This window comes from Myotis myotis, unplaced genomic scaffold (genome assembly GCF_014108235.1).
Source record: "Myotis myotis isolate mMyoMyo1 unplaced genomic scaffold, mMyoMyo1.p scaffold_m19_p_9, whole genome shotgun sequence".
NCBI lineage: Eukaryota > Metazoa > Chordata > Mammalia > Chiroptera > Vespertilionidae > Myotis > Myotis myotis.
The window spans coordinates 47036968-47047274 of record NW_023416401.1 but is presented as its reverse complement, the minus strand read 5'-3'; positions in this window follow the sequence as shown (position 1 = coordinate 47047274).

Here is a 10307-nt window from a genome sequence, read left to right as displayed (position 1 = left end):
TAAAAAGGCTTTATATTGAAGTGACTAAGAGTGTAGGTTTTAGAGTCAGATAGACCTTGGATCAAATGCCAAACTTACTACATATTAGCTCTCTCATCTTGGGAAATTTACTAATCTCTCTAAGCTTCAGTTCAATCATCTGTGTAGTACAGATAACAATGTATCCTTGAGGAGTTGTTTGGATGGCTAAATAAGGTGAGATACCCAGAGAATTTAAAGTAGTGTTTGGCATGTGGGAAATTTTTATTCTATCCCTTTTTTTTTTTTAATATATTTTATTGATTTTTTACAGAGAGGAAGGGAGAGAAATAGAGAGTTAGAAACATCGATGAGAGAGAATCATCGATCAGCTGCCTCCTGTACATCTCCCACTGGGGATATGCCCGCAACCCAGGTACATGCCCTTGACCTGAATCGAACCTGGGACCTCTCAGTCCGCAGGCCGACGCTCTATCCACTGAGCCAAACCGGTTTCGGCTCTATCCCTTTTAATATTAATATTATGACTACACATAAATGTGTGGATTATCTGAATTTTAAACCCTCATTATTATTTGTAATTTATAGCTACATACTTAATATTTGCTAAGGATAACATTAAAGCATAAAACTTTAGTAGAACTACTGCAAAATATTAGAAAGAGATTGTCCCAAAGAAGAAAAATCATAAAAACCCAAAACATTGTGTTATATGTTTCTAAAAATTTTTGTCCCAAGATCTGTGATTGTTAAGTAATGATTAAATGAACAATTCCTTTTATCTCTCATATATTATGGAGAAGAACTGACATTGGAAAATGTCAAGTGCAATTAAAGTATAAACCCATAAGACCTAGACAAAGGTAAATTTGATATATGAATGAAACTAAGTGATATGGAAGAAATATTATCACCATTTGTACCATAAAGTGCATTCAATTTAAGGTTATAAATTTACAAGGAAATCATGACTATTGTGGATTCCTCAAACAAGTCTGTAAATCATCAGCATACCTTGTAAACATGGAGAGTAATGTCGACCTGAAGTTATTTAGTGAATACGAACCTTTCACTGTCCTATAACTATGGCTGTATCACTCAGATTTCATTTGAGAAGCGGAGTCGCTAAGAAAAGGGACCTATCAAATGATTAGAGCTTAAGCAATTGTGAAAACTAGTTATACAGTCTATGTTGGCCTGTAATTCTGCATCTGATGCTGGGGATTGATGTCAACATTTTTTTCAAGTGGGAGGCCTTCATTATACATCCCTATTCCCCTCAAAGTAATTTTTCATGCTAATTGATTTGTCTCTAGGTGATTATATATACATTTAATCAAGATCTGGTATTTCCTGACAATAAAGTTTCTTTCCTTGTAATATCTACGCAGCGATCCATCCTCCCCTTTCAGTGGCTGATAATTTTATGTCATCTGTCTAAATCAGTAATGCTTCTCTATTAGATTTTTAATTTTAAAATATTATTTTCTATAAAAATAGCCTGCTGTTGTATTTAGATTCAGGAGGTTCATAAGCAAATAGTGTCTTTGTTTGTTTGTTTGTTTTAATTTGACAACTTTTTTTGTTTGGTTGTGTGTCTTCTCTATTTTCCCAAATGACAGTCTTAATAATCTTCCTTCCAAAATGTCTTTCAAATCTAATATTTAACTAGTCAGGAACAATTAATCCTTTTTCAAATTTCAGAGACAAATCCCAAATTTCATTTTTTTTATTCCCTATGGCTATATTTTCCACTAAAAACATGTCAAGCGATTCTCAGTACATCCAAATACCTCAGTTGCTAAGCAACTGCTAATGAATTTTCCACCAAAAAAGCTTCAGACCCTGTCTCTGAGATATCAAATACTTGCACAGCCCTTGATGGCTTTGCAAATGTTCCTCTACTGTTGCATGAAATAGTTACTGCAATAATAAAAGGTCACTACTGGTAACAGCATACTGTTGAAAAAAAAAGGAAATAAATAGTATTTAGTTTGCTGGTCCTGAGTCATGGTCTCATTGTTGTACCTTTTTTTTTTTTCTCAGAACATATAGATTATTTAATATTTACAAATGTATTTAGTAAAAAATTAATATACCTAAATGACTTTGAATTTCCAAAAATCATGAGTAAAATTTTGACTTTCTATCATCTTTACTTAATAATTTAATGCAAATAATTTAAATGTAATGATTTTATGTTCACTGTAATTGCCGTCATTAAAAATGAACAATATACCTAATTAAAGAAAACTTAGGGAGATTCTGAATTATCCAGAAGTACTGTATGGGTTAGTTATTTCTCTGAAGTAGAGTATGTATGCACAAATTCTGGAAATGGATAAAAGAACTTTCCATTGCTTTTGTTTTCTCATCAGTTGGGAGGGTAGTTGGGGTAGGTGTTGGATGTTAAAAAGGAGAAGTTCTGAAATAGTTGGCTTGAAAGCTGAGGCAGGAATAAATGATAGAAATGTAATATTGCTGGGCTTCTTTGAGAACCCTCCTAATGTTGATATTCATGAATTAATTATGATTGCATGAGTTTTTCTCTCCAGCTCCATGTGCAGAAGCAGAGTAATACATTTTCGATTTTTCCTGGGTTATGTATCTGGAACGGGATGAATGTGAGGGAGAGAAAGCAGCCCTCGCTGAAGAAGGCTGCATGGGAAGAAGTGATTATCTTAAAGAGCCAGGTGAAGAACAGCCAAGCATCTTTCTTTTTTAAAAAATATATTTTTATTGATTTCAGAGAGGAAGGGAGAGGGCGAGGGAAATAAAAACATCAATGATGAGAGAGAATCCTCGATCGGCTGACTCCTGCACGCCCCCTACTGGAGGCTGAGCTTGCAACTGGGGTTGTGCTCTGACCATGGCCTGGTTCACAGGTCGATGCTCAACCACTGCGCACACTGGCCAAGCCAAACACCTTTCTTAACCTCTCATCTTTCTGTTGTTATCTGCACATCTCTTTCTTTTCCCTCACAGCAAAATTTCTCAAACAAGTTTTCTTTAGTCTTTTGTTCATTTCCTCATCTTCTGTCATTCCTCTCCATAAAGAAATTTTACTATTTTTCATTCAGATAGTGTTTGTTACTCTGATAAGTTAACTAGAACTATCTGTCTTTTCACTAAAACATAACATCTATTTTCTCCTAGGTGAGAAAAGATAATCTCAGAGGCTAGTGTAAATCACCATGCAAAGTACTTGTAATTATAACACTACATGGAACAGGCTCAGGGATAGAATTCTCAGTCTGAGTAGACATCACCATCACCGTTACAGTAGATAAATAGTGATCAGAATTCTTCAAGGGGCATCATTCTTCCTAAATCCCAAAGTAGAAGACGGGGTGAAATCTGACTGTAAATTCAAGATTTTATAGAAAAAAATGAACTACATGGACTAAAAAATAAATAATTAGAAAGTATAATTTTGGTTATCTATTTTGGACTAATGTCATTGTGCTACTGTTTATGTTCTGATAGGCATGTGAAGAAATCTACATTCTTCCTAATGTAGTTCTAACTTTACTAGCCTATGTTTGTTATATAAGCTGAAGTGAAATATGGCTAGATTGAGATCTTCTCACTGATTTCACAGAAATACTTCCACTAAGTAACTTTGCTTCTCATAGCAGGGTAACTATTTGCATGTGTTCAATAAAAATCCGCCCTCTTTTTTTTTTTTTTTTTTGGTCCATATCTAATTAAATCAATTGTACATCAAAAGCCATGTCATGATATATTTAAACAGAAACTTCATTTGCAAAGCTAACAATTATGCAACATTATTATAAATATTTTGTGGGACCAGTGTCCATAATGCCCTCCCAGGAAACTATTATAGTGTCTCTTCTATGGCTTAAAGTTTTAACAATGAGAAAAGTCACTTTCTGGCATGGCAGAGACCTTAGAAAATATGGGGAATGCAAAGAGAAGACAATTCACCCTCAATAAAATTTCTGTAGGCAAAACCTGTTGACGATGAATTTCTTGGTTTTTGATTCCTGAGCCTTGGGAGATACAAATAAATATTAAAAATGCAACCTTGGCATCCATTAGTAATATCTAATGTGAAATTTTTACATAATTCACTAAGTACTTGCATTAGGATTATGTATTTAATATCATTGGGTTTATTCTCTGACAGTTTATCTGATTGGAATTAATGGTAGAGATCAGTGCCATGACTAGACTTCTCCTAACCAGATTAGTCTCTCTGAAGAGACCACATTCCAGGGAGAAAGAAAGACAACCATAAAGGACCCAATTCAAAAAAGACTCTGACATGATCTAGAAGCACATTTCACTAGAAATGTTGCCAAAAAGAATAGAAAAAGGGTGATGTAATCAGGGAATAGAAAATAAAATGTAATAAAACAAATAAATGGTAACATGCATAAAGGAAGGATTATGACTGGCAATAAATGAGAATTATCATGTTTTTATACCTGAGGAAAAATTAGACTGATTTAAATTGTAACTGGAACAGAACGAATCAAAGAGGCGAGAGATAAAGCTGAAGATTTGTGTAGAGGCCAGGTTATGCAGAGTTTTGTAAGCTATAAGAAACATTTTAAGCAGCTGATTTTTATTTCAAATTGATGACTTGATTTGCTGTGTAAACTGGATGGGAAGGGACAAAAGAGATCAGAATGGGTCCATTGCAGCAGTCCAGGTGAAGGTGTGGGAGTGGAGAGAGACTGGCAATGGCGTGTTAGATTGGAGTAGTCCATTGGGAAAGTGGTGTGGAGGGAGAATAGTGATTAGATTCAGGATAAATTTTAGAGTGAAATCACAAAACTTTCTAATGTACTGCGGTGGAGATGGAGACGTGATGAGAATTTGGGGAACAATAGATGAGTTCCATGTTGACTTCTAAGGCTTTTACTTTAGTAAGCAGATTGGCTGGTGGTTCTACAAAGATCACAAAATGATAAAGATATGATGATAAGCAACATACCATTCATAGCTATCTTTATTATTTCTTTGTATTTTCTTTTTATGTAATGCTGCTCCTCAAAACATTTTTGTCAGAGGAGATGGGCTAGGTGTTCTCAGGTGAGAAGGAGGCTTTAAGCTTTGATGTGTGGAGTGGACAAAGCACAGTGGAGCACAATATGTGTTATCCAGTTTATAATTTTAAATATTTAGATTGGATAAAAATTATGAATATATATAATGTATGCAAAGTTATATTGGTATATTTGCAGAGATATTGACCTTTTAATTTCCTTGGCTGTTGTGATTCTGCTACACAAACACACAAAAAATATGTTAGACCCACTCTGGCAAGATAACTAATTTGGACTAATTCAAAGGAGTATAACCTAATAGGTCTGAGTTTTTGTGGTAGAAGCAGCAAAAAGTATTAAGTGAATCTATATTAGAAGTAAATAGGATCTGGAATATGTAAATCAGCCATTTATAAATAGAATGTCATAATCATTTAAGAGACGCAAAGATGGACCCACTAATAGGATATTGTTAAAATTGAATATCCATTTCTGATTAAACAAGAAATCTTAATTTTCTATAAATAGGAAGATATATTCTCAACTTGCTGAAAATTATCTACCAGAAATTGCTGTAAACAAAATACTTAATGATATAATGTTAGAAGAAATTCCATTAAAGTCAAGAATAATTATGATACCCGCTATCACTATAATTATCCAACACACTAGTAGCATACTGGAATAAATCATCCTTCTAATCAACAAAACCCATGCAGGCAACAAAATAGGCAGAATTCATTATACAATACTGTCTGAAAACATTCAGGTTAAAGAAATACAGAGAGCTTCTTAAATAGATGGAATGAAGGGGCTTTCTGATTCATTCATAACAGGCTTACTTGAAACATGTATAGCACTTACTAGACATAGCTCTTATATTTTGGGGCATATATTAACACTTTTTTAACCCTCTCATAAACCTTATGAAATTCTTACCATTGTTATCCCTGTTTCATAGATTAGTAAACTGAGATATGGAAATATTAATTAAACTGTCCAAGATTAAAAAAACTGATAAAGATATAAATACAGGCGATTTGGCACAAAAGCCTATACATATTAACCACTAAGCTTTCTCACTGGGTTAATATATTTGGTTTAACCCATCGTCCCATCATTAGCAACTCCTGGTACCACTGCTTAATCCTTTCATGCTTTTGAGATTACAATATGTTTTATGATTACCATAATGCAACATAAAAAAATCTCCCAAAATATCTCTTGCTATATTAGTGTAGATATATATATTTTAAAGAATATCAATATAATAATGGTCAATCAATAAGAAAAATGTAGAAAACAATCTCCTGCAGATGTAGAATTTAAGACCTTTGTCTTTTCAGCCTTCTTCAATATAAACTCTCTAATTATCCCACCTCCATTAGTTTATAGTATTTCTTGTTGATATCATTAAACTAAAGCAAATGGTCAGACTCAAGGAATCTGTATATTCTTTATGTGATCACATTTTAGTTTATAAATAATACTATTAAATTAGAATTATCATCAGGAAAATGATACTTCAGAATAGCAATGCCTTGAATATTGTGTCTTTTCTAATGGAGCAAATGATTACCTTTATCAGTGTGTATGGCCTGAAAAGTGATTATTGTTATATCTGAAAGGAATATTCCCAAAACAAGCATTGCAAATAATGAACTCTATAGTTAAAGTCAATTGCATTAAGTTTTACGACTGAGTTTCTATAGTGGTGTTTTCAGACTAACATCGTTTTTTAAATATATCTTTAGCACAAGTGCATTTCTTGATATTAGTTTTTTTTAAGTATACAGCAAAGTTCTATGTTGATGAGCACAAGACTTTTCAAAGACAGTGAAAATATATAAAATAATTCAGCTAAAATCACAAATATTATTTTCTTAATAATAAGTACCACACCTTTTACTGGAATTTCTGCCTTTATTGTCTCATGGTGTGGGAAAGCATAATGCAGAAGGAGAAAGAACCGTAGTGACAACAATGAGGAGAGAGATGCATATTGAGTGATATGCATATTGAGTGGTGTTTAAAGATATCCTGTTCTAAAACATTAGAAGGACTATTAATGTTGGAATATATTTACACATAAGGGATGCAAATGAGGGAACTATGAAGTGATGGCATTGTATAAATCAGGGGTCCTCAAACTTTTTAAACAGGGGGACAGTTCACTGTTCCTCAGACCATTGGAGGGCCGGACTATAGTTTAAAAAAAAACTATGAACAAATTCCTATGCACACTACACGTATCTTATTTTGAAGTAAAAAAGCGGGAACAAATACAATATTTAAAATGAAGAACAAGTAAAGTTAAGTTAACAAACTTACCATATTTCAATGGGAACTATGGGCCTGCTTTTGGCTAACGAGATGGTCAATGTCCGGTTCCATATTTGTCACTGCTAGTCGTAACAAGTGATGCATGTGTGCATCAGTTAGTCTAGATCTGGCTGGAGATTTCAGATGTTTCATTCTGAGACTGAGAGGAGGAGTGGAGAGAAGGAGGGGAGTCAGAGAGTGCGGCGCACATTCCACACATGCGCACTGCGGGCCTGACAAGTCGGCTGCTAAGCAACAGGCAGCAGCGGCAAAAACACCCTGCGGGCTGGATAAATGTTTTCGGCGGCCGCATGTGGCCCGCGGGCCATAGTTTGAGGACCCCTGGTATAAGTGGTATCATTAAATAACATTAGATTGCAGAGAAATAGTCTTCTAGGACCATATATATTGTGCCAATTGGATTCTCAATATGATTGGACCTGTGGCTCAGGTTCATATTCTTCTATGTATCTCATAATATCTGGGACACCTGGGCCATTAGTGCAGCGATGTTACTATAATTATTTTATGTGTTTTACTGTTGAAGACATTCAACGTCAAATAGTGTAAACACCCAGGTTATGGAATAAAGCAACTAACCCTGAATTTAAAATAAATGTTTTTCTGACTTGAAGTCTGTACCTTTTCCACTGTACCACGATTGGCCTGTGTCTTATTCACATTCATATTGACAGTTCTAGCATAATATCTAATACTTGTTGGAGCCTGATCCATTTAATTTATAAACTGCTATACCACTTGAATAAGAAGAACATTACTTTTAAGACAAAAATATTTATTTTTTATTTCTCACTGTGCAAGGACTAATTCAATTGATTAATCAATATTTCGCAGTGAATGACTGAGCTAACATTTTAGCCAAAGCTCAGCAGGACTTTCATTACATCCTCACAAATACTCCAAGGCTCATACATTTTTAGTCTGCTTTTATTTAGAATGCTTTCCATAAAAATAATCTAAACTCATTTTTAATGAAATTAAAAACTCTTGCATTTATAATACTTCGATGGCTACTCAATTACAGTGTCAGCGGACAGATGTGAAACTGAACTGTATTTAGAGAAATGGCACCACTCTGAAATAAACGAGTTCAGGTGAGTAATTACATTCTAGCTCTAAGACTTAGAATTTCTAACACATCATCTGCCTGTTCCAACAATGTGAAAAGAAGAGTTAGGTCTTGTGGAGTGTTAATTATAACCCTTAATAACTGACTGTAAACTCTCACTAGATACATATTACTTCATTATAAAGTGCACTCTGGAAACATGACATTTTTAGGCAACTATAATGTGAGATTTGTTTGTAAAATATGTTCTCCCTAGATATAAATCTATAATTAAATTATTTTAAAATACTGCATTTAGGCCCATATTGTCCACTATCCCTAGATAGGTACCTGTTAAGACACTAATGAAAATTTCAGTGATGTTGACTTCAAAACCCCTTCTATTCCCACTTATTAAATATTGGCATTCGATTCCTGTACATTATTTTCCATACAGTCCATTATGGACAGCTATACCTTCAGACTTTAGTTATTACAGAGCGCAGCACCAATAATTCTTTTGACTACTCAGAGAAGCCTTGCGTGGTTCTAAAAAAATATGTCCGGGAAGGTGGGAGGTGGCATGAAAGCTGGTAGGTGCCTGGCTTTGCCAGTTTTTCTCCTGGTGTTCAAGGCGCACGGACGTCTGCCTCAGTGTGATCTTTCCAGGGGTCTCTGTCAGACTCTGGCTCCGTAGTCTGGCTTCTCTTTCTGAACAACCCAGGTGAGTTCTGATCTGTGTGTTACTACTTGAAGACACTTACAACTTTAGAATCAGATCTATGGCCACAGACAATAGTGTGGTGAAGGCCTGGGAGGAGTGGGTGCAGGGTGGAGGGGGTCAATGGGAAAAAAACAAAAGGGACATTTGTAATACTTTCAACAATAAAGATAAATTAACACACACACACACACACACACACACACACACACGCACGCACACACGGAAACTAGATCCAAGACAAGCTTCTATATTAACTCTCCAGGGCATTTCTCAAACATTTATTGGGTTGTTACTGTTTTATCTGACACTGTACTAAATATTTTAACTGCACTATTTCAATTAATACCCTCAACAGTCGATTAGTAAAATACAGAGATTATCCTTATTAGCAGAGGAAAAAAAACAAGGTTCAAGGAGACTTTGTAACTTGATCTAGAACATTTCATATGTGAAGGCCGTGACCACTGAACAGTACTGTCTTCTAGGAGGAGGCTTATTTCTTTTTGACAGGTTTATATCCCTTACTCACTGTTATATTTCACCTGGATTAAACTATACATGCAATTATAAGAGTTGCAATTTCATCATTCCATGATCTTTTATTTGTTTTAGATATAAAATGTTCAGAACTAGCGAACTAAGTTGTCTAAACTTGAGACTATAAAAGCTTTAACATATAGACTGTTCATTTTATCATAGCAGCAATTAAGTGGGTTGAAAAAGTACAAAAAATTATTTAGTCCTTTATCACAGGTTAAGAGCATTATCCTTGTTGTACCAGTTTGACTAACATGCAGCTGATAAGCTATTTAAATATGAAATGTGTTTTAGCTGATAAAATGCCAGTAAAACCAAAAATGTGAACGAACTCCATGTAGAAGCCAGGTTAATTAGGAAATGATTCTCTGCGTACCATCTGACATATAGTGGAATTAGTGATTTTAACACTTACACATTGATACAATGCCAAGGGCCATGAAGAGGGAGAGTTTTTTCTGATGACCGGAGAACAGCAGTGTTCTGGGCACTGGGATGTTGATGAGGTCAGGATCTCTTCTATATTTGAATCATCTCCAAAACACCATTTAATAGTAGATTTTATAATTGCTCAATACCTCACAAATCCTGAAATTTGGCATTTGACAGGTATTTTTATTTTTGTGCTAGAAACATTATCCTTATATGAAGCTAAATCTGT